Source organism: Camelus ferus, chromosome 19, assembly GCF_009834535.1.
Source record: "Camelus ferus isolate YT-003-E chromosome 19, BCGSAC_Cfer_1.0, whole genome shotgun sequence".
Lineage (NCBI taxonomy): Eukaryota > Metazoa > Chordata > Mammalia > Artiodactyla > Camelidae > Camelus > Camelus ferus.
In genome coordinates, this window is record NC_045714.1 from 28644729 (window position 1) to 28670222 (window position 25494).

General features: G+C 38.9%; 1 protein-coding gene across 1 annotated transcript in view; it reads left to right on the forward strand.

Annotated features, from left to right (window-relative positions):
- PAK5 (p21 (RAC1) activated kinase 5) overlaps positions 1-25494 on the forward strand; it is a 245165-nt gene that overhangs the window by 93614 nt on the left and 126057 nt on the right. Inside the window, exon 3 of the mRNA XM_032461833.1 lies at positions 14815-14963. The gene's annotated coding sequence lies outside the window, so the exon portion shown is untranslated. The remainder of the gene's footprint in view (positions 1-14814; positions 14964-25494) is intronic.

Consider the following 25494-nt stretch of genomic DNA (forward strand, 5'->3'; position numbering starts at 1 on the left):
ATTTTATTATTTTTTATGGCTGAGTTGTATTCCAGTGTATAAATATACCACATCTTCTTTACTCAGTCATCTGTCGGTGGACATTTAGGTTGTTTCCATGTCTTGGCTATTGTATATAGTCCTGCTGTGAACGATGGAGTACATGTGTCTTTTTGAATTAAGGTTCCCTCTGGATATATGTCCAGGAGTGGGATTACTGGAACATATGGTAGGTCTGTTTTTAGTATTTGAGGAATCTCCATACTGTTTCCCATAATGGCTGCACCAAATTACATTCCCACCAACAGTTTAGGAGGGTTCCCTTTTCTCCACACCCTCTCCAGCATTTATCGATTGTGTACTTTTGAATGATGGCCATTCTGACTGGTGTGAGGTGTTACCTCATTAGAGTTTTGATTTGTATTTCTCTGATAATTAGCAATATTGAACATTTTTTATGTGCCTATTGGCTATTTGTATGTCTTCATTGGAGAAATTCTTGTTTAGATCTTTCTGCCCTTAGATCTTCTGCCCAGGTCTTCTGGATTGGGTTGTGTTTTTTTCTTGTTAAGTTGTATGAGCTGTTTGTATATTCATAATCAGAATTTTTTAAATGCATAACTTTTGTCATTTATATTTCGTGAGAATTATTTGCTTTACAATCTCATGGAATGCAAATTAAAATCTACCCTAAGAAGCACACACTCTAATTATTACTGAGTTATCCGGTATTTTACATCCTTAAGGCTTGAAATATTTTATTGATTTTAGAGTACATAAGCTGTTTTTAAAACTTTCAGAAAAATGTTTAATTTTCTGCACAGCTTTAATTTTTATCTAAATGTTTTATGGCTTATTAATGTGCAACCTGACCTCTATACCTTCTATTCAACCTAATTTATAGATTTTCTTAATGACCTCATTTGATGCTGGAGAAAATCCTTGCATGTCAATTTTTAATGTGAATGAATTCTACCCTAAAGACTAATAATTGCATTGGAAGCTGATTATAAAATTGTGCTATTAATTTTGACATTTTATATTCACTTCAGACTTTCTATATTATGTTTTACTATCCAGTGTTACAGGGTGTAAATAAATGTTTCATTGCATGCTTGGGATGTTTAACTAAAGCTTAATAGGTTTTATTTTAGCATACTTTAATGTCCCAATAATTCATATACCTACAAAATATTTGAGTTATAAGTGAGACAATTTACGACAATACACTTCCTCTATACTGTGAAGAATCTGCTTTAAAACTAACATGTTTAAAAACTAAAGCAAAAACCCAGCTAGTTGGTGTCAATTTTTGTATTGTTACAGTACAATTTTGTAGCAAATTGTTCTTGGAAAAACTAATTAATCCATTATAGTTGAAACCTCATCTTTTTCTTCTCTAGTTACTGTTACTCCTAAGATCTTTAAATCATCACACTAAGTCATAGAGTACTCTAGACTTGTAATACCCAGTATGGGAGCCACTAACCACTTGTGGCTGTTGAGAACTTGAAGTGTGGCTACTCCAAACTGAGATGTGTGGTAAGCATAAAATATACAATGGATTTCAAAGATCTATTCTGAAAACATAAATGAAAATATCTCATTGATAACTGTTGAAATAATATTTTGAGTACACTGGTTTTAAATGCGTTATTAAAATTAATTTTACCTATTTCTTTTACCTTTTTAATGTAGCTATTAGAAATTTTAAAATTACATATGTGTATCACATTTGTGGCTCATGTTATATTTCTCTTGGGCAGAGCTGCTATAGTGCTTGCTTCTTCACCAAGGATATATGGTCTACCAAAAATGTTTTGATGAACAAAGCCCCAGTTTTTGCATACAGCATTGAGATTTGGCAAAGTAGTATCCACCCAAGCTTTCTGCCATTAGATAAGTGTCCACGGACCTCATTGAGTTGCTTCTTGTTATATATTACACAGGAATTTTCCCTGTTCTGACCTTTGGGCTTTGTTTCTGTGAAACATTTCCTATCAACCATTGACATACATGAAATCCAGTCATTTTTCACTAGATGAGGCTGAGTCCCTATCCAGGAGATCAAGGGTTAGCACAGAAAAGCAGCTGGTTAAGGACTTGAACTCAGCAATAAACAGCTTAATGAAATAGGTAATCACTGGCTTGGGCTAACAGTGCCTGTTGGGTCTGCAGTTTACTGTGTGTGTCCCTGTGTATTCATTCCATGGGAGTCAGCATGCTGGGTCAGAACACATCCACATCATATCTTTTCCAGAGTTTCATTATGAGCTTTTACCTTGTACAAAGAATCTTCAGAGCCCATGACACTCTTAAACATGCACATATTTGTAGATTTCTTGTTAAAGGTTTGTGATGCAGAATGAAATGATAAATACCAAAATTAAAACATGGTTTTAACATTCTTGAGTTTCTTATGTAACAGAGTATTGTTAAAAAGAAGAGGTCTTCATAGGAGAAGTGACTCTTTAAAATTTTTTTCTGAAAACACACACAGTGAAATACTAGTTATAAACTGAAGTATCTTTGTGGTAATTTTACTGATGAAGACTGCCATTTAGTTTAAAATAGTAAATATAAAAGGATAAAGTTGGGTTATACTACTTTTTATTGGTGATATAAACTGTTAATTACTCTTTCATATTTTAATTGATAGATTGTCACTTATTAATAGTCACCATGTTTATTAATAATTTTAAGTCTGCTGTTATGATATGTGTAGCTAATTTCTTTCCATGTACATTATGTTTCCATGACTGTTTTTAGAAGAATGTGATTAGCAATTGCTTGAAACTCCAGATTCTCTAGATATATAGCCATATGTGTATATATACATGTACATATACATACATACACATACGGCTATATATATGGAAACAGTATGTAGATATTCCATATATATGGAAACGGTAACATGAATTTTCAATCTTTGTTCTGATAAAGTTTGAAACTAGGTTTATACTGCTCTTTTTAAAGAGAAATGTTTCATCTAAAGGGATTTTATTGAACTTTTAGCAGTACTTGACAATAAGGGAGGTTAGCATGATCTTAATAAGCTTTAAAATTTTCTAAGAAAAAAAAAAAAAACATCATTTCAGTTATTTCCTTGGGATCCTGTGGGTCTTTTTCACGGCTGTCCTGAGCCACAGGCCTCCAGCTCAGGTGGTTTGGGTATGGCATGAGTATGCAAAGAAACATATGTAATTGTCCTCTAATATGCTCCCTTTACAAGAAATCCACTAAGTTAAATGCACTTCTGAGTACAAAGTGAGACTGAAAGATCACCTTTCTTCCTCTTTTTCAAAAGAGTGGCTTGTGGAACAGGTCACTCATTCAAGTGCTATAGAGGCAAGGCAGGTGACATAAATGTGTGACACGTGATGAGAGGGGACTGTAGAAAAGTAGACAGCTCATGCCCTGTACATATCACTTAGGAATTCTGTTTGGTGGCAAGTAAGACACCCTGAAAATTAGAGTGGTTTAGGCAAGATGGCTTTCTCGCTTTCTTACAAAAGATGACCTCAGGCAAGAGGTCTCAGGCTGCAGTGGTGAGTCCATGGGCATCAGAGATGCAGGTTCTTTATCAGGCCACTACCACTGAATAGCAGAGCAGCCCAAACTCAGTGTCATAAAACAAAAAGAACAACTATTGTTCATAAGTCTACAGCAGAGAGAATTTTTGGTGTTGATTGACATTTCACCTGCACCTGCAGTCAGCATCGTGCTGAGTAAGTAGCTGTGTTCATCTTGACTGGGTTTTGGCGTATTTGGAGCCCTGGCATTTGGATGTCCTCAGGTAGGACCACTGGGTCTCAGTTCACATGACCTCTCATCATGGTCTAAGCATGGGATATTTCACATATCAGTGACAGGTTTTCAAGAGAAAGGAGAACCACTCAAGGCTTGCTGAGGTCTAAGTTCAGACCTGATGCTCAGACATTTCTGCTGCATTCTCTTGGCCAAATCAAGTCATAAGTCCATTCCAAATTAAACAGGTTGGGAAACAGTTTCCACCTCTTGACAGGAGATATTGCAAAGGGCATGAATACAAGGATGCATGAAAAATTAGGCCACAGTAAATCTACCATAAGCTTCTTCTATCTTTGAGCCCCACTTGAAGAGAGGAAGGATACATGACTTCTGTCTTCACCTCATAGTCCAAGATGACTGCTGACACTCCAGGCATCACATTGATTGTCCAGGCAAGAAGCAGTAGAAAGGGAGAAGGGTCAGTAGTGCTTATGCCAGCCTTCTGACCCATTCTATTGAGCTTTCCTTAAAATCTCATTAAAACAATTGTTCTTATGCATCATAGACTGTCCCTGGCTGAAAGAAAGGTTAGGAAATATGGTCTTTTAAATGCTGCTACATGCCAAAAAAATCAGGGTTCTGATGCCATCAAAATGAATATTGAGTCAATAACCAGTGGTATCAGACACAAATATTATCCACAAGTCCCAACTTTCATTTTGTTTCAGTTGTTGGGCAATGGTATAAAACATCCTAACTTTAAAAAAAAAACACAAATATAGGATATTTATGTAAAATTTCCTGTATTTATATTGGCGCCTAATTCAATTAATTTTTTTTTAATTTTGGAATAATTTTAGACTATAGAGAAGTTGCAGAAATAGTACAGAGTTTCCATACTCTGCATCCCTAATATTAATATTAGACATAACCATAGTGCAATTACCAAAAATAGGAATTTTTAAATGCTACAAGACTAACCCAGGAGTTGGCAAACTTTTTCTGTAAAAGGCCAGATAGTAACTAGTTTAGGTATCTGCTTAGCTACTTAACTCTGCCACTGTAGCACAGAAACAGTCATAGACAACATGTAAATGGATGAGAGTATCTGCATTCCGATAAAACTATTTCAAAAGCATGTGGCAGATCAGATTTGGCCCATGAACTGTGTACTCTGCCAACTCCCGCTGTAAACTAAGGTGCAGACCTTATCTGATTTCATCAGTTTTCCCATTAATGTCCTTTTTCTGTTCAAAACCAAGTTATATTAAGTTGCCATGTCTCCTTACTCTCCTTCAATCTAATATATGTCCTCATTCTTTCCTTATTTTTTATGAGCTTGATACTTTTGAAGGATGCTAGTCAGATACTTTTTTTAAGAAGGTGTCTTTTAATCTTTTTTTTTTTTTAATAGATATACTGGGGATTGAACCCAGGACCTCATGCATGCTAAGCATGTGCTCTACCACTAAGCTGTATCCTCCCTACCGCTAGTCAGTTATTTTGTAGACTGTCCCACAATCTGGACTTGTCTGATGCCTTTTCGTGATTAAATTGAGGTTCTGCATGAATACAAATGTGTCTATATGCATGGGTTGGAATACACACATAGGTTCCTAATTCTGTTCACTGACAGAGCCTAAAATCAATTACACTCCAGTGGCAAAGAGCATACCTAGCACCCAGGTCTTGATTTTTAAACACCATTGTGCAATAAAAGGACCCCAAACCCTTTGGAGAAGTACTTGACTCCATGGCTGGGGCAGGGGAAAAATAGGAGAATTGCTGGGAACATTTGTGTTGTCAAAAACGTCAGGTCACACTGAAAAAAGAACAAGAGCTTGTCAAAAGGACACATGAACCAGAAGGAGTTCCAAATGGCCAAAACCAGGGCAATGTGAGCAGCCAGATACATAATGAGAGTTTTGGATTATAACCCGTGGAATAAAATACATAGCCCTGAGTCCATGCTGATACAAATAAATAATTGAATACACAAATAGATGGGGTGAACGGACTGTCCCCTTTGTGGGAGGATTCCAATTAATAAATAGAATTAAAATACATTCTAGCAAAAGAATGAGAGAAACAGAAAATTACCGTTAGGCAAATACCACAGTGGTAATTGTTGCAGACACAATCCGCTGATAGACGTTAAAATGAACGGGCTCAAGTTGGTGGAGAACAGGCTAACTGCATCATCTCAAAGCATCACCCCCAAGATACTGACTAATTACAAAGGGGGGAAGATAGTTACATTTCATTATGCGGCAGATACACCTTAACCAAATGATCAAGGTTAACATCACCAGTCGTAAGACATATCAACGTTGTATACCTCCTGTTTCAAACATTTTAAGCATGTATTTGGTTGAACAGTGAGATTTTGCCCTTGTGTCTTCTGTCTGCAGCCTCTACCACAGAGTGTACCACTGATAATACTTGATTTGCCAGTTTTGCCATTGCTTCAAAAAAAATTTTAAATAAATGATATTTTCTTGCCTCTTAGTAAACACTGTATTTTCTTCTTAATTAGAAAAAAATCAAAGTGTGACTCAGTCACAGTAGGCTAAATGAAGTGTATGTGTGTTTGGTGTTCACAGTATCAAATCCTAGAGTTCGTAGAATTTCTGGAAAGAAAACAAAGGCCATGTATCTTTAGTAACTACACTAAGTTAAACAAAAAATTCAAAAAGACTCTAAATGGTTACATCTTTGGGTCAGTCATTCAAAACTCATAACTTGTACTTTTACTATTCTATTGAAAGATGTATTCCGGGGCACAGCTCTGTACTTTCTAGTGTATAGCTGACTGCTCTGTGTTGGGCACTAACACTTTAAGTACTTGATAAAAATCCATCCGTCTGCTGCCTTTGTTTCAGCCATGTAATCAAAGTTGTGTTTATACTTTTCTTTGCTTAGACTAATTCCTATACTCCGTTTTGTCATGCATGTGGTTGACATCAGTTTCACTTAGAATCACTTACCCTTATCAAGATTTCAGTTTACTGAAACAAACCACCCAGTTGAAGACGAATTCCAGAAGTGAAGTTGCTGTGTGTGGCCATCATTTGGAGAGGCAGGGTTGGCAAGGCTGCTGCTTTTTCACGATGACATTTCTGCGTTGACTGAACTGTAGTCGTGCTTCATGTATACATTTTGGATGACTCTTTAAATGTAAACTTCTGAGCAATCTTATTGGGGAAAAATAACCAGTGGCCCAGCAAACAAGACCCATAACCCTAAAAATGTATGACTTTAGAAGGTGTGCCTATGGATACAAAATTAGGTAAGAGTGGGAATATTTAGAATGAGGTAATAAGTCATAACAAATTACAAAGTTAACAAGACAACAGTGCAAACATCACAAAATCAGAAAAGCAGTAATTTTTTTATTAAGTATAGTTGATTTACAATGTCGTGTTAATTTCTGGTGTAAAACATGGTGATTCTTATATATATTCTTATATATATATTCTTTCCATATTCTTCATTATAGGCCATTATAAAGTACTGAATATAGTTCCTTGTGCTGTACAGTAGGACCTTGTTGTTTATCTGTTTTATGTATAGTAGTTAGTATCTGCAAATCCCAAACTCCTAATTTATCCCTCATCACCCTCTTTCCCCACTGGTAACCATACATTTGTTTTTTATGTCTTTGAGTCTGTCTCTGTTTTGTAAATAAATTCATTTGTGTCCTTTTTTCTTTTTTTTGATTCTACATATAAGTGATATCTCCATGCCCCTCCATGTTGCTGCAAATGGCATTATTTTATTCTTTTTTATGGCTGAGTAGTATTCCATTCTATATATATATAGATGGTGTGTATGTGTGTACACACACCACTTCTGTATTCAGTCATTTGTCAATGGGCATTTAGGTTGCTTCCATGTCTTGGCTGGTGTAAACAGAAAAGCAGTATATTGTTATTAATAGACTGCCACCCCACCTCTCTAATACCTTGACCCCTTATGCATTTTGGCTCAAAATGCTTTGATTATCTCTTTACCTTTAAATATAAACATTCTTTTGAAACATCCTTCTGTAGAGAAAATGGAAACATGATACAGCCTTTCCTTTAAGATGTCTGATTAAAATTTGTTTTTTGCTGGCATTTAGAAAAGTGTATTTGGGTATCACATCTTATTATTAGTAGTGGCATGTAAACTTTTTTTAGAATTATCAAGTTTTGGAAAACGTCTACCACATTTCTTGAATATATGAGCCCTAAGATTTCAGTGCATTTAAAGTTTGCTTGTACGATGACTAATCTTAATACTCTTTAAATCGATGAACCACATCACCAGTGGCATGTCATTGTCTCCCTTACTGTGATGATAAATTTTATGTTATCTTTATTATCTTCTTTTGTGTCAAACTGAAGAATTGAAAAATTTCCCAGTGTTCATATGATTCACTCTTCTTTATAAACTGAATTATCAAACAGGAAACAGTCTGTTACTTCTGTTCACAATTGTCCTCATAATGAATGCTTTGGATGTTATCTGAAAACTATTTTGGTACAAGAGGCTTCTTCGATGTCAGAACAATTTCTATTGGTTTAATCATTTAATTATTCATTTCATACTCAATATTTAAAAAGTTTTTCATCTATTCTTAAAGGTGATATAAAAGGTGTCCTTCTTATGATTAAAGCAAAGAGGTTTAATTTCTCTCTTGTTTTAATGATACCTTCAAAGCAACTTTCCATATGCAGTTAAATGGTATGTTCAAACTATCTCAACTTTCTAAACAAAAGTTTTGTGAATCTTTGAAAATATATTTTAGCATATTTAATGTGTTGCTATATCCCTATTGCAAAGTTTCAGGAGCTTTATAAAAGGCAGACTTCCCCCATGCACCTACATCCAGGGCTGCAGGGCACACTTCTATTGCAATATGCTTTCAGGTCCTGGGTCTTTGTGCCGTGATGCTGTGTCAGTCAGTCCTTGGAGGTGTTGAAGACTTCCTAGGAGCCATTGCTGCATTGGGACGACTAGCAAAAACCGAACTGTCATGGAAATTGACTGCAAAACACATAAATATATCTCACTGATTATAAACCAAATGCACCCCAACTCAAGTTCCTCCTAAGCTGGAGCCCCAAATGACTATAGACACCCCAACCCCATGCAACACATAGAGAAGGGTGATGTTGGAGGTCAGAATGCAGATAGCTGTCTTAGCCAATATTGCTGTTAAAATATCTTAAGTTGGCATAATTTGGAAAACTATATGACCATGTGAATGTACTGCTAAGGTCCTTCCCAGAGCCTTGATGTCCATGAACAAGTGAGTGGCCTTGAGCCTTAAGCTTTATTGGCTTCACGATACTTTTATCTTTGTTCCTTATGCTACAGGGAAGTATCAGAAGCAAAGGCAATGAGGACATTGATGACGACCTAGTAGCTAAGTGAGTGTTGGCCATTCAAGGAAATCCTGAAATGCCCTGAAATCTTACTATTGAGAGAAGTTTCTCAAATTTGACAATAACACTTAAAAACAGCAGTTTCTAGTACCAGAAACTTTAATAAACTTTCTTGCATTATAAATTAAAAAGAAACAAAAAAAATTTTTTTTTTTCAGTTAACCAGGCTGGGCTTTTCTTGGAATGGCCCAAGACAAGTGAGTAAGCCTGGGTTTTGCAGCGCATTCTTTTACTTATGATTCAGTTTCTGTTACTAAGTTCTTATCGCCAGGGCTGTGCCACTTCCTTTCTTGTGTCTCTCATTATGCATTAGCTAGCCTGGACATGTTTGCATGATAACGGGTAGACATGAAAGAAAAATTAAAAAAAAAAAACAAAAAAAACAAGCACTTGAAAATATAGGGAAGCTGCTGTGTCCCGTTGGCCAAGTGAAGCCACGTGGCCAAATATAGTCCAAGAGGGTGACCTAAGAAGTTACTCAGTGAAGAGCACGGATACAGCGAAAGATGAGGAATTGGGGCAGTTTTTTTGCAATAAGTCTATCCTGGCATCCAAAACCGAACCCTTGATTTTTCTTGACCAGCATACTTGCTATGGTCTGAATGTTGGTGTCCTCCACAAAAAGGCACGTGTTGACATTCTAACCTCCGAAGAGGATGGTGTTAGTAGGTGGGGCTTTGAGGAGGCAATGAGGTTACGAGGGTGGAGGCCTCGGGAATGGGGTTCATGTGCTTATGAAAGAGATCCCACCCATCTTCCACCAGGTGAGGATGCAGCCCGGAAGAGAGCCTTCCCCCAGTTACACCGCTGCCATCCTGATCTCAGCCTTCCAGCCTCCAGGACCCCGGGAAATGAATTTCTGGTGTTTATGATCTACCCAGTTGGAAGTATTTTGTCATAGCAGCCCAAAGGGACAGAGGTGTCATTCAAATCTCCTCTCCAGCTGTCTCCCAGCTCAGTGAGGGGCACTGCTGCCCACCCTGCTGCTCGGGCTGGAATACCTTCTCTTGCACCATAGCCAACCCATCAGAGTCACCGTATGTTGAAAGTCTGCCTAAAGTCAGACTGCTCCTCACTGTCTCCACCACTACCGCCCGAGTGCCCACTGTCGTCATCCTTCGCCTGTGCTGCCTGAATAGCACTGATCTCAACTGACATCGTTGCATAGTTGTCTCAGGGATCTCAAGTTCTTACATGTGCGTCATCTCATTTAATCTGAAGATTGTGAGTACGTGCTCTTGTGTGAGTCCAAGCTGTCATTACTGTGGGTTCAAGACAAGGAGGCCCAGGCACAGAATGATTTAGTCAGTCAGGTTCAGAAGGCAAGTCCACACCAGTGTGGCTAGACCCTGGGGGTATCTAGCAAGTAGAAACTTCAAGTGCTTTTTCTGTTGGACCAGAAAACCAACATACCCAAGTTTAATTGTTTGCTTGGTTTTTCAGCACAAGGAATAGTTCCTCCTAAAATAAAAGCCAGTACATTACAAGCTTCTCTTCCAGATGAAAAAAGCAGTAACATGAGACTATTACCTATAGTTCATAGTCTTGAAAAGCTCAATCCTTCCATTGACTCAGGGGAAATGTCTTGTAGATGGAGGTCAGACACTGTCAAACAGGATATTCTCCTGTAGGAAAAGGCGAAGTTGTTTTTAAAAATCAAAGTCAATTATTACCTGAAAAGAGAGCAAAATAACACTCAGATTGTATTTGAGGAAATCCAAAGACAGCGAATAATTCTGTAGGTTCCCAAGAAGTTGCCCTAGAGAGAGTTTGGTGTAGTCAAACAAGAGTGTAAAGACTTACTGCAAAAATGCAGTCCCGTATGTCACCCTTATCTGGCTTTGAATGAAGGAAAATCCCTTTTTGAGTAGATTAGATTCACTACTCCCCTCAACGTTATTTATTCAAATTGTAGAGTTTCTATGTTGTTTTTCTCCCGTGAACGCAGAACACACCTTATTCCAACAGTGAAGAGGCAGAGATGCTGGGCTCTGGCTATAAATATTTTATTATAGAGACAGAGATCACAGAGGGGCAGACGAACAGCAGGGAACAAATGTGATGATGTTTTCAACCCCTCAGAGGAGGTTTATATTAAACTATCCCTGCCAGCCTGTTTTCTGCTTGGCTTTTCCACTGTCAAGCCTGGTAATGAAAGCCTTTTGTGCACCTAGAGTTTACCTGTTAGACAAGGAACATAGCATCTCACTGAAAATATAAATTATCTCCCTTCTAAAGTACACACAAAGGAAATGCTATTAAAAAGGGCACACTGGTAAAGATACATTTTCAGAAAGCAGGATCCATATTAACTTCTTGTGGAAAGTTCTATCCTAGTTTAAATAAATAAAACAGATTTAGAAACTCATTGGGCATTAAGTTTTCTCTGTATAATCCATTTTTTTTTTCTCCTCTTACCCCCATGCCTCAGAATTGTCAGAAGACTTAGCCTGATAGGATTTAGCAGCTTTCATGATTTCATAACCCATTGGAGTTCCTTTGGCCAGAACTCAGCGTTAATGAGGCCAAGGTCATAGCCAATTCTCATAGAGGAAAAAAAAAAAAAAAGTTCTGTTTTTTCTCACGTAATAGCGCAGACCACACATATCAAACCTACCATTCACAGACTTGCATTTCTTGTTACTAGCGAAGTGCATGAAAGGGTGAATGGTGTAACAGACGTTCTCAGATTGCAGGGCTGATGGTCCTGTTTCATAGTGGGTCTAAACCACTTTAAAATGCATCTGCCTAAGTGTTGTCATTTTTGAATAAGAGGAGAAAAAAAGATGTGCAGGGACTTGAACTGTTTGTTCTAGTACAATTGATGGTAAGTCTTTGTTCCATTTTATATAAAATAGAATCTTTGAGATATAGAGTTATATATTTAACACATACGTATATCACAGCCATAGAGATGCTTGTTTTGCTGGTAAGTCAAAATGTGGGTGAAATATATTTTTTTCAAATAATCCGCAGGTGACTGGTCATTGTACTTTGGCTTTAAGAGCTTAAATTCCATTATCTACAGTGCTTAATGAAAACCAGAACTAACGTTTTTTGCTATTCACTGTTGGCCAGGTACTTTACACAGACCATTTTCACTTTACTGTAAGGACCCACTCTAGGTTATAGAAAATGGCATCCATCTCCATTTTTCAGATGAATAAATAAATTTGAGGAATAATGAATTGACCCAAATCATGCCGTTAATACAAGGCAGAGCCACCTCTGTTGAAACCAACTCTTCCTCTAGAAATTTGGAAATGCAAATATGAAATTTAGTTGGCATCAGTACCTCATATGAAGATGGACATTATCCACAGGTTCAGAGGGGAATAGCTATTATCTAAACATTCAGAATGTTTTTTTTTTTAGATCAATAGTGGCAATTTGGCTTTATCAGAGATACATAAATAAAGGTTTCTTAGTGGGGTGTTTAAAAAGAAAAAAATTTGAGAGTTTTAGTGATGTTCTAGGCACATATTAAAGTAAGTTAATGGTGTCTTTTTTTTTAATTTGGTTCTTTGCAGAATAAATCTAAAATCTAAATTTTTACAAAGTCAAGTCACAGTAAATATTGGTTAATTATATAGAAAATGTAATATAATGGTACTAGTAAAGTATAAAAGATGCATTTAGTTTATTTTATTTTCCTGGATCAATTTATAAAATAAATTGATCTTATTGTTACGCAGTAGACCCATATATATGGTGTCAATCTTGAAACAGCATTTTTCCAACAAGGTAACTTATCTTCTGATATCTGAAATAGATGAAGAAACTCTCACAAGACTTTAAAAGGAAATTGTGTCTGCTTATGTTTTAGCTGATTTTGAACTAAAGTAAAAGCACATAAGAACTGAGCTTTCAGAACCGTCCTTCTATTCCTTGTTACCTATGCAAAACATCACCTTCTGCAAATCACTGATCCCAGTCATGGAAGTTTAAAATGTAGGGCATGCTTTTGCGAAGGTGATTTTACCAACAAATGTCTTTCCATGAACTACAAAGAAATCAAGGTTAAATTTAACCAAGTTTAAAACTTGGAGAAGTCATCTTGATGGGAAAATTTTTGCAGCAGTTTTAAACCATAAATCTGTATTCCTAAGGAAGTCTCAAATGTCCTTCAAATGCATCAGAAAGTAGATATTTAAAGTGTGAAGTGTGATACTTTCGCTGTTTATGTCACTAAGTATTGGCATTTTTACAGAAAATAGAAGCCTGCTAAGTGTGTACATTGTGTACCTCCAGTTAACTGCTGCATATAATGAAATAAAAGCAAGTGTTTCTTATATCCAAGGAGAAAAATGGAGCTGTCTTCTGGGAGCTGTTTGGATTGTCCCACAGTGGATAAGGTGGACTATCAACCTATAATTATTTTCAGGGAAATTTTCTTCGGGCTTGTCTGAAAATTGGATGAGCAGTGATTCATATCAAGTGAAAGAAAAGAACTGGGATCTGGAATTTGTCCTCTTAATAGACTAGGAGAGAGTAACTGCTTTTAGCTCCTGGATCTTTCATGAAGCATATGAAATCTGCCTTAGTCTCTTTTTACCTTATTAATAGTGTTTATTTTTCACTCATTTAAATGGCAGTGCTGTACTGAACCATAAGCTTTGCATAGGATTCACCAATGTCTATTCCATTGGTCCTCATTACAAAATCCATGAATAATGTATTTTCTTCTGTTTTACATTTTTGTGCTTTTTGTTGGTGACTTTGTGGTTGGAAAGGGTCCCCCAGCATTAGTGCCAAAGTGCTCTCTCGTGTTCCCAACTGCAAGGCAGCCGTGATGTGCCTTATGAAGAAAATACATGTTTTCGGTAAGCTTGGTTCAGGCGTGAGTTACAGTGCTCTTGGCTGTGGGCTGAATGTTAATGAATCAACACTATCTATTAAATAAGGTGTCTTTAAATGGAAACACAGGGGACGGTATAGCTCAGGAGTAGAGTGTGTGCTTAGCATGTGCGAGGTCCCAGGTTCACTCCCCAATGCCTCTGTTAATAAATAAATAAGCTTAATCTCCCCCAGCCCAAAATAAATAAATAAAAAGAAACTGTCACTTTAAAAAATAAAAAATAAAGTTAAAAAATAGAAACAAGCAAAAAAAAATTAAATGGAAACACACATGAAACCATGCAAGGTTATTCATTGATGGAATGATGGATGTGTTGGGGCCAGAGGCTAGGAGAAACCTACTCCTGTATTTCCTCCCAGAGCATTGGTTCCACCTCCCTAATTTGGTGTTGGTGGCAACTTTATAGAACATAATTACTACGAATAATAAGAATCAACTATTTAAACCTGTATAATTACTAGTTACTGGGCGAGGCCCCAGAGAGTCAAGGGCCAAAGGCTCAGTTCTGTCCACAGAGGGCTCGGCATCAGTGGGAGAGACGGACTCATGGTGGAGTGATGAGAGAATTACTGTGGCAGAGGCAGGCTATGCTCCAGGGAGCCTGACATTGCTTGGGGGTGTCCAGGTAATAAGGTGCAGATCAGAAGCTGCATGTCTGAGAAAAGGATTGAAACAGTGAAGAAAGGGTGTCCAGCACAGAGGAGAACGAAGTACATGAGGTTACGGGTTTCTTTTTCAACAGAGCGTAATGCTGGAGGGGTTTTGACTCATGTTGGTACCATGTCGTTGCAGAAATACTCTATGGCAAAAGCCTTCCACCTCTTGCCAAAATGAACACTGAGGAGAAATGAAAGGCACTGAAGAACACAAACGAAAAGTCGCAGAACAGAAATAACCACACTCCTCTGGAGTCAGATTCCTCCACAGCCATCCTAAAAAAGGTAGGGGAATAAATTATGTTATGTTCTTTTCCCCCTTTAAAATTTTATTTTAAATTATGCAGTGGTGAGAAAACAGAAAAGTACCTTTTTTATTCAACATATATCCATTGGGTGACTTCTTTGTGCCTGCAAATTGTTCTAGGCACTTAGGGATATGATACTGAATGAAAAAGGCTTTGAAGGAGCCAACATTCTAGTGGGAGGGGATAAGTAAAGAGGGTCAGCCCTCCGTGTCCACGGATTCCGCATCCATGGATTCGATCCGTGGTTGGTTGAATCCATGAATGGGGAACCCTTAGATATGGAGAGCTGACTTTACTATGCCGTTTTATGTAAGGGACCTGAGCATCCCTGGATTTTGGTATCTGCAGGGGTCCTAGAACCAATCGCCCTTGGATACCAAGGGACAACTTTAATAAATGCAAAAGAAACTGGCGGCCCTTAATAATATTTATGAGCATTGTAAGCAGGTTAATGAGATAAAGGATGATTGAAGGGCTACTTAAGTTTGGGTGTCAGATCACTCAGAGAATTTTGAGTTGAATGATGGAAAAGAGCCAACTGGGTAAAGGTTTGAGGCCAGGACCTTTCATGTACTGTGAACCAGGATCCAGATAGACATATTCAAGGCTCAGAAAGCAGGGCTTTATTGCTTTGAGGGAGTATTTGGAGAAGCATGATGTAGAAGAAGTTGGAGAGATGTGGAAACGTGTCTTTATTTCACTCCAGAGGAGACAGAGCTGTCTGTCCGGTGGAGAGTTATTAGCAGAGGAGTGAGTTTACATTATAGTTTTAAAAGGCCATTCTGCTTTATTTAGCTAAGGGGCAAGGGCTCAGGAATTGTGGAAAACAGGGTGCTGTCACCTAGGCAAGAGATGATGAGTTGGCTTAGGGACATGGCTTCGGGGAAAGATGGGTCTAAAGTAGATTTTGGATCTCACTCAGCTCGATTAAACTAGATGACCATCAGTGCTCTTTATGAACCCCCAAACATAATTCTAATTCTCCTATGTAGGGTATGCTGTAATTTGTGTTTTGATGTACAATAGTCAAAATGGTGATTTATTTTGTTGTTTGAAGGAGCAGCTTATGCTGTGTATGTTTGTGGCTTCTGAAACTTAGAAGGGGTTGATGTCACATTGCCAAAAGACATAAAATTCTGCCTTGAAAGCTTATGTTTAAGACAGGTTATCTTGTAACACTTGGAATCTCGAGCCTTCCAGACACTTCTGCAATTCCTCCCTTCCTTCCTACATGGTCCCTGTCTTCTGAGAAAGGTGTTACTTTAACCACAGAAAGGTGGCTCATGTGAAGTGTAGTCTTCTGGTTAAGAAGGATTTAATGAGTTTTTAAAGGACTAGTGGCTTAAATTACTCAGGTATAACTTCAAGACTAAAATTTTCACACTGGATTATTCCTAAATGGGAAATTAAATAAAAAATGAAAACATTACTTAAAATTGGTGCCTAAAAGACAGGAATATGGGGGGGAGGGGTAGCTTAGTGGTAGAGTGAGCGCTTAGCATGCACGAGGTCCTGGGTTCATTCCCCAGTCCCTCTGTTAAAAAAATCAATCAAATTAACCTCCCCCCAACCAAAAAAAAAAAAGAAAAAAGACAGGAATATGTAAGGGATTAATTTCAAAAATATACAAACAGCATGTACACCTTAATATCAAAAAACTAAACAACCCAATCAAAAAATGGGCAGATGACCTAAACAGACATTTCTCCAAAGAAGGCATTCAGATGGCCAACAGGCACATGAAAAGATGCTCAACATCACTAATTGTTAGAGAAATGCAAATCAGAACTACCATGAGTTATCACCTCACACTGGTCAGAATGGCCGTAATCAGAAAGTCTACAAATAATAAATGCTGGAGAGGGTGTGGAGAAAAAGGAATGCCTCCTACAGTCTTGGTAGGAATGTAAGTTGGTGTAGCCACTATAATAGTATGGAGGTTCCTTAAAAAACTAAAAATAGATTTACCATATGATCCAGCAATCCCACTCCTGGCATGTATCCAAAAAAGATGAAAACTCTAATTAGAAAAGATATATTCACCCCAATTTCATAGCAGCACTATTTACAGTAGCAAAGGTCTGGAAGCAACCTAAATGTCTATCTACAGATGAATGGATAAAGAAGATGTGGTATATGTATGTGTGTGTGTGTATGTGTGTACACACACATATACATACAGAAAGTGGAATATTATTCAGTCATAAAATAGAATGAAATAATGCCATTTGCAGCAACATGGATGGACCTAGAGATTATCATACTAAGTGAAGTAAGTCAGACAGAGAAAGACAAATACCATATCACTTACATGTGGAATCTAAAAAATATGATACAAATGAATTTATTTACAAAACAAAAACAGAGTCAGTCATAGAAAACAAACTTATGGTTATCAAAGAGGAAGGGAGAGGAGGAATAAATTAGAGACTTGGGAATAACATACACACTACTATATATAAAATAGATAAACAAGGACTTACTGTATAGCACAGGGAACTACATTCAATATTTTTTAATGACCTATAAATGGAAAAGAATGTATGTATATACATATAACAGTCATTTTGCTGTACACCTGAAACATTGTAAATCAACTATACTCCAATAAATTTTTTAAAAGATGGGAATATGTGGATTTTAGCAATGTTGGCCGGAGAAGCTAATGCTTTCCACAGACAGGGCTTCATATTTTAGAGTGTGTGACCATTGGGAAAAGCTCACAGGGGAGCAGTGAGAGGACAAGAACTTATGCAGTGACCTTGGCAGGTGGGTCTAAGATTTCAAGAAGCCCTTGGTTGCTGTTGGAACAGAGACCAAACTCCAGTCTGTGTTCCGAAGAGTTTCAATGGTAACTCAGCCAAACAACACTTTAAGAGTTCAGAAAAGACTCTGCTTTGCGAGAATCATAACTTTTTGAAATGGTTCTAAATTTAGATGATGTGGACCCTTCCCTCCTCCATTCCAGACCCCTATCAAAAGCCTTCAGTTGTCAGAAAAGTGCCTCAGTGCAGCAGTTATAGTGTCGGGTAGTTGAAAAGACTCTTGAGACCCCACAAGTCTGCACATGAAGGCCAAGGATAGGGTCCAGCAGGAGAAAGAAAGTCCAGCAGACATCTGAGGGGACAGAGACTTCCAGGTCCAGCCCCAGGGTCCTTTCTCCAACACAGGATGTGCTTTGTCTTCTGGTTATGAACCACCAAGATTCAAGTGTCTCAGAGGAGCCAAGGCTCAAGTTTACTGAGGAGTGTTTTATATTCCACAACTCAGGTAGCTAAAAGCAGGCCTTGTGAACAGGTAAACAGGTGCGAACAGTCAATCTGTACAGTTTCAATAAACAGCATAGACAAGCTGGTACAGGATGCCTGGGGCGGGTTTGGACTTTTAACAGCACGTTATAAATCACTAGCTAATACATTTCCCCTCTGTCTTGGCCTAGAATCAATACCATGGTTTCAGGTGCCCTTCAGGGTAAGCACAGAGCTACCCAAGATCAACTGCATGTTAACCCTATCCTCATATACTCAGAAAATTCAGCCAGGGTGAAAACATCCAAGAAGCACATTCTGGGTTTGGTTTTGTCTTCACTGAGCTGGAGAGAACTCTTTGGTCAGCTGGAGAGATCACTGAAATGCTAGGCTTTCAAATGGAAGTCAGAATTCCTGGAAGAAGTAACTAGATTCTGAAGCAATAAAGAGAAAATAAAACAGAAAGACTAATATTTGTTTTAGGTTGATTTCTCCAGGATCAGATGGTGAGACAAAAAGTTTGGACACTGGTGTGTATCCGGGGGTTGATGCTAGTACACCTTTGCAGGGGAGTAGGGATGTGAGAAAGAAAGAGAAGAGAAGACAGAAAAGGTGCCTTATCCCTGCCGTCACCAACAGGCACACAATCCCATTAGGCAATTCAGGGATACGATACAGAACATACGTTGGATTTATCCTAACCAAGGGCATGAAAATTGGGTTCTGTTGCCACCCTCTCCCATCTGCCTTGGTTGTGGGCTGCTTCTCTGGGTGGGATCGAAGGGTGTTAACTCCCTGGCACTGGTGGCCTGTCATGTATGTGGACCAAGGGGACCTCTGGCAGCCAGAGTCCCAGGTGTTTGCCATTGGAAGCCAGCATCAGGTCAGCCTGCACAGAAGTGATGCAGGCTGAGGGGTACGGATGGAGCGCCTACAGTTTCTCCTACAAGGGGTGACAGCAGTGGTGATGATCATGTTAATAGAGCTCAATAGGTCATATTAATAGATGACGTTAATTAATCATTTTTATTGGGTAACTCTAAGCCAGGTACTATACCAAGTGCTTTACTTACCTGTGATTGTTTGATTCTTATTTGGTGAACACTCACTCTGTGAAGATGGGGACAAAGGGAATGTATATCTGATCACCACACTCCTGCAGCATACACCTTACTCTAGTCTTCAGTTTATACATGGGCAGGCACAGTTTAGCAAGGTTAACCAAAATCTCTGGAGTAACACGTTCAGGAAACTAGACTTGGGATTCCAACTCTGGGTTGCCTCCAAAATCATCTTTGGCCATCCTTGTAATCCTTAATTAACTAATTGATCATTGATGTTTTTCTGATGCCCATTTGTTGAAAAGTTGGCAGGTGCTATTTAAGTTTTAGGATACGAGATACAAATCGCCCCTGTTTTCAGAGAGCCCGCACATCTGTGGGAGAGAAAGACAAGAAAATGAGCTGTTATATAAGGGCCGTGAAGGAAGTATGTTGCGGCTATTAAATAAGATCAAGGAAGAATATCCTCTGTTTCCTCATAACAAATAACTCCATAACTTAGTAGCTTAAGACAGTAAGCATGTATTTTTGCTCACGAGTCCATGGTTGACTTGAGGAGTTCTGATCCAGGATAGATTTGGCTGATCTCAGGTAGGTTCACTCATTTGTCTGCAATGAGCTAACAGGTTGTCTAGGGGTTGGATAGTCTAAGATGGCTTCACTCACATAGCTGGTAATTGATTGAACGTAGCTGGGGCAACTCAGTTCTCCAGCAGGCTGGCCCAGGCTCACTCCCGTGGGCTGAGGAAGGTTTAAGAGAGTGAATGCAAGTGTGTAAGGTTTCTTATCCTAGGCTTGGAAATCACTTCTGCTTCATTACATAGAGCAAAGCAAATCACACGGCCAGCCCAAATTTTAGGGCTGTAGAAAGAGATTCCACCTCTTGGTGAGAGGAGCTTTCAAAGTCACATTGCAAAAGGGTGTTGATACAGGAAGGGGGAGATTTCGATTGAAATTTACCAAGAAAAGAAACATCTAGATTGAAACTTACTAGGTGAGTTGGTGTTCCGCAGCCAAAATAAGGTAGGAAGTGAGTTTAAGGTAAGGAGGTTAGAATGTGTTCAAAGACACAGAAAACAAGATGTCCCATGATGCTGTCAGGTGACCAGGAATCGAGGACAGACAGGGGTGAGGGGCAAAGAAGAGGCAAGCACCTTGAGAGAAAGAGAGCAAGATTAAAGAGAGGAAATACATAAAATGTACCAGAATTCAAGACAATAAACACTAACTTGCAGGCAGAATAATACATGTTTATGAAAAAGTGAAAAGCAAATGGAAGGATGATCAAAATCAGGTGGAGGAATGGATGGGTGGATGGATGGATGGATGGGTGGGTGGACAGGTTGCTGTAGCAACATAGTGGGAAAAATGGTAAGATTTTTCACTTATGAAACGGTTGGTAGGATTTGTATCTGTTTCAGAGAGAGAGTGACCGATGAAGGAAAGAAGGGAAGGCAGTACTTCAGGTGCTTGTAAAGAAAAGGTGAGCTTCAGAGTGGGCCTGAATGTAAGAAGTTTTCAGCATATGACTGTGTTTGTGGCTTCAGGGAGGTACTTCAATGATGCAGATGACATGAGGGAATGTCCTTCTGTGATGTACCTTCCAGAAGCATGCTAAGCATAGTGAGTGGGTTTTTGTGGAAATGAATGAAAGGTTTTTAGATTATAGTTTCAAACCAAAATTCCAAGGCTCTGGACTCTCCCAAGGCCAAGTTTCTGGAGCAGGTTTCTGTAAGGCAGTTGGGCTCCACTGACATTAGGGACGTATTAATAGAGAGATCTGGGCATGTGTGTTTCCACTGGGATGTGTGTGTGTGAAATGATAATTTTCAGTTCATGGATTTCTTCACTCTGAGACTAAATTGTGGGAATTAAATAGCCTGATTCTGGAGTTTTCCTAAGCTTTCATTGTTCTTCTGGGCCTGTGTTTTAAGTGTGGTGTTCTCCCAAGTGACCAGGTGCAGAAAATTCTAGTGTGAGGCTTAACAGGCTAATATTAGCATCTCCAGCTCCTTGGAGGTAGAATGGGAATTTGGCTGCAGAAGTAAACGGTGTCAAGACCCATTGGGAAACATGGAGCCAAAATACCCACCCTTGTTGGCTTGGGGAATGTATTACTTTCATTCTCCTCTCCCAAATACTCTGTTGTTGTTTCTTTGTTCTCTATTGCTACAGAGTGAGATAAAGATGAATTTTTTTAAAAGAAGTAAAATAAACAGAAAATAACACAGCCCCCAAAATAATAAATAACACCACCAAAGCTGATAGCAAAGATACAAAATCCAATGAACACTCTCTGTGGATATAATAATTGATTGGTTCATTAATTTTTCTTTGGGGAAGAGAGAGCCTCTCTCTTCTATTTCCCCACCTCCCCTCCAGAGGTAACCTCTATCCTAAATTTGTCCACCATTTACCACCTTGCTTAAAAAGAAATTGGACCAAGCATGAATGTATCTCTAGAAAAGGTTTTATTTTTGCTTCATTTGAAGCTTTGTAATAATGATCGCGGACTCATCTAGTCTACATATTGGCTCATTTCACTGAATGATTGTTTCTAAGATTCAGCCATGTTGTTACATGTAGCTGTAGTTAATTTTCATAACTAAAAAATGGTACGTTGTATGACTACATCACAGTTTATTCTCCTGTGGATTGACATTGCTATTTGCATTTTCTACTGTTATAAAAATAATCCTGTGATCATTTTTTAAATATCTGCTGATGCTTGTGCAAGAGTTGTTTAGGGCTCCATACATAGGAGTAGTTTGCCAGGGTATAAGATATGTGGGTCACCCCATCATCCCAGTTTGCCTGGAACTGCAGAACTTCATAGGATGCAGGATTTGCAGCACTAAAACCAGGACAGTCGCAGGCAAATGGGCACACGTTCAACTTTACAAAACAGTACCAAACACTTTCCCAAAGAGATGGTGGCACTTTACAGCCCTGGCCAACACAGCAGTAAATGGAAATCCCCCTAGAGACCCCATTTCCCTGTGCTTGATGTTCTCGATGTCTTAATTTTTGCCACTCAGTTGAGTGTGAAATGGCATCTTAGCGCGATTTGAGTTCCCTGTTTCCTGATGAGGTTGAGATCTTTTCACGTATTGTTCTCCATTTGTGTTTTCCCTTCTGTGGGATCTCTTCCACACCTTCTGTCTTTTTCCTGGGGGTCGTTTTGCAGGCACAGCTCATGTACCTCTTCGTGGTCTCTTGGCTTTACCATCACCTGGGACAGGTTTTGTCACGGTAGCATTAACGTTTTAGACGTTTTAGACTGAATAATTCTTGTTGTGCCGTCCTGTGTATTGTAGTATATTTAACATTTTCCTTCGCCTCTACTCACGAGATGGCAATAGCATTTCCCAGTTGTGGCAACAACTAAAATGTCTCTAGACATAAAAATATCTCTAGTCAAATGTCACCCTAGGGGACAAAATTGTACCTGGCTGAAAACCTCTCACCTACATCCTTAGCAGCTTGCTCCTGTGGGAGAGAGAAGGAGCAAGGCAGATAAATTCCCTCTCCACTTGTCACTCTGGTGACCTATTCCATTGCATGTGTCCCTGTTCAGCCTGTTTAGAGGTGACCCATGTCACTTAGCAGGTGCATTTGGTATTTCTTTGTGGTTTATGGTAACATAATGACCAGAACAGTAACATAGGACTTCGTCTTGCTTCTTATCCTTCTCTGCCTCATTTCTTTTGCTCCTCTCTCTCCTTGGGATTGCATATTCCAGTGAAGACATTAGCACTTAATGCTTGTCCCTAGGAAACCCAGCTAAAACAAGTGGTTGTGGAAAGGATACCCGGTGGATAGGATTTGGGGATTGGTTTACTAACCTGTCTGAAAGCAATAGGGACCACATTTTTGTGTAGTAATTGGAGTGAGAATTAACAGTGTCACAATTATTTGAGCTTTCTCTTGTAGTAAATTAAGATAAGACCGAGGTAGATGGTCAAGTGTTGGGGTATCTAGCAGGTGCCACACGCAATGATAAGTATACAGATTGTGGAATAAGCTGACTACTTTTTACCTGCCAGAAAAAAAGTTAGGCTGAGGGTAGTTCATTGCCAATTTAAGGCATGTTCTGAAGCCGGAGGACATTAATGGCAGCTTTAAAGGAGGCTTATCTCTAGCCATTGAGGAGCAGGCTGTGATGAATTTCAGACCCAGGATCTGACTTTCTGGTTGGCAGAGCTGCAAAGGAACACACAGCTTTGTTAGGGTCTCCTGTTTTGGACTCAGGTCCCTGACCAGGAGGCGGAGACCCAGGATGAATTCAGTTGGGTGGATGAGCTTGAGAACTTTGAATTCCTGAATTTCCCTAAACGGTCTTGGAAGGGAGAAGCGATCCCTTCTCCCTCCCAGAGAAGGAACAACCTTCCTCATCCACTGGCTGTACAAGGACCTCACCTGCAGCCTCCTAAGATAATTCTCATTCTCCTTAAGATCTTTCTCTGCCACTCCTCATTGCCTCCAAGCTGATGACTGTAGAGTATAACTATGTTTCAGCAGACAAGTACCAGCCTTTGTCCAGGAAGAAGTTGCATATACACTGGAAAACTGAAGTACCTCACTAATGCGTGCCTTCAGAGCCAAGGAAACCCACTTGGGAGTGAACTCTGAGTGTATGGTGGGGAGGGTGAGACCCACATGGAGCCAGACAGGGAGGATTTATTGACATAGGGATAACCCAAGATCCGGTCTTTTGTCAAGGACACGAGAAGCTGGTCCTGATGGTTTTCTAGAACGGTACTTGGAAGCCTGTATGCTGTGATGACCTATAGCAAATGAGAAAAGTCCACAACTTCCTTGATCCCATCTTGATGAAGAGTCATATAGCTCAAAGGAGAGGGTTGTCAGGATGGATGTCAGGATGGCTTCAGATACCATCTGAGAACCTATCCCTTGGCTATGTTTCTGGCTGACTAAGAGGCCCAGAGGACAACCCCTTTACAAACAGTAAGTATTCTCTGGAGAAGGGTGCTGGCATCTTGAAGAAACTCTCAAAAAGCTGTCATCTTTGGGCTGGGTTGATGTTTGAAGATGCTGTCTGGGAGTCCAGCCCCTAACATTACTGGGAGGATGTGACCCAGAATAACACGCTGAGGATAGCAGCATGTGCTGTATGTGGCCAGGTGCGCTTAACCACCAAAATTAAAGCCTTGAACCACAGGGACCTGACAATGGCTAAAAAGCCTGGAAATCTTTGAGGTAAAATAATTGGATAGCTGACTGAGATGCTGCACAATTTGGAAAATCAGGGGAAAAATTCAAGAAAATATGACCCATGAAGTGTCATGATCCCTTAAAAGGTTTCATATTTATTTATTTGTTTATATTGAACTAGAGTTGATTTACAATGTTGGGTTAGTTTCTGGTTTACTGCATAGTAATTCAGTTATACACACACACACACACACACACACACACATATTCTTTTTCATTATAGCTTATTACAAGCTACTGAATATAGTTCCCTGTGCTGTACAGTAGGACCTTGCTGTTGATCTATTTTGTATATAGTTTGTATCTGCTAATCCCAAACTCCTAATTTATCCCTCCCCCACCTTTCCCCTTTAGTAACCATAGTTTGTTTTCTGTGTCTGTGAGTCTGTTTCTGTTTTGTAAATAAGTTAATTTGTGTCATTTTTTTTAGATTCCACATATAAGTGATATGATATGGTATTTGTCTTTCTCTGGCTTACTTCACTTAGTATGATAATCTCTAGGTCCATCCATGTTGCTACAAATGGCATTATTTCATTCTTTTTTATGGCTGAATTGTATTCCATTGTGTGTGTGTGTGTGTGTGTGTGTGTATGTGTTTGTGTGTGTGTGTGTGTACCACACCTTCTTTATCCATTCATCTATGGCCAAAATTTAGGTTGCTTCCATGTCTTGGCTATTGTAAATAGTGCTGCTATAAACATTGGGGTGCATGTATATTTTTGAAGCCAACTTTCTACTTCTGAATCAGTTCACAGGTGGCAAAGGAATTAGGACAGTCAACTCATGCTCATTTTATTCCATTTTTAATTGTTTTCATATGTTATGCATAACTATTCTGTACCTATCTGCTAATTCTAATACATGAAGTGCAGTGGGTGCAGAAAGCCAGTTTGTTATTTTGTCAACTCTTACTCTTGGTGATGTTTTCTCGTGTGTGGTAGGTGTTAGCTGATTGTCAGTG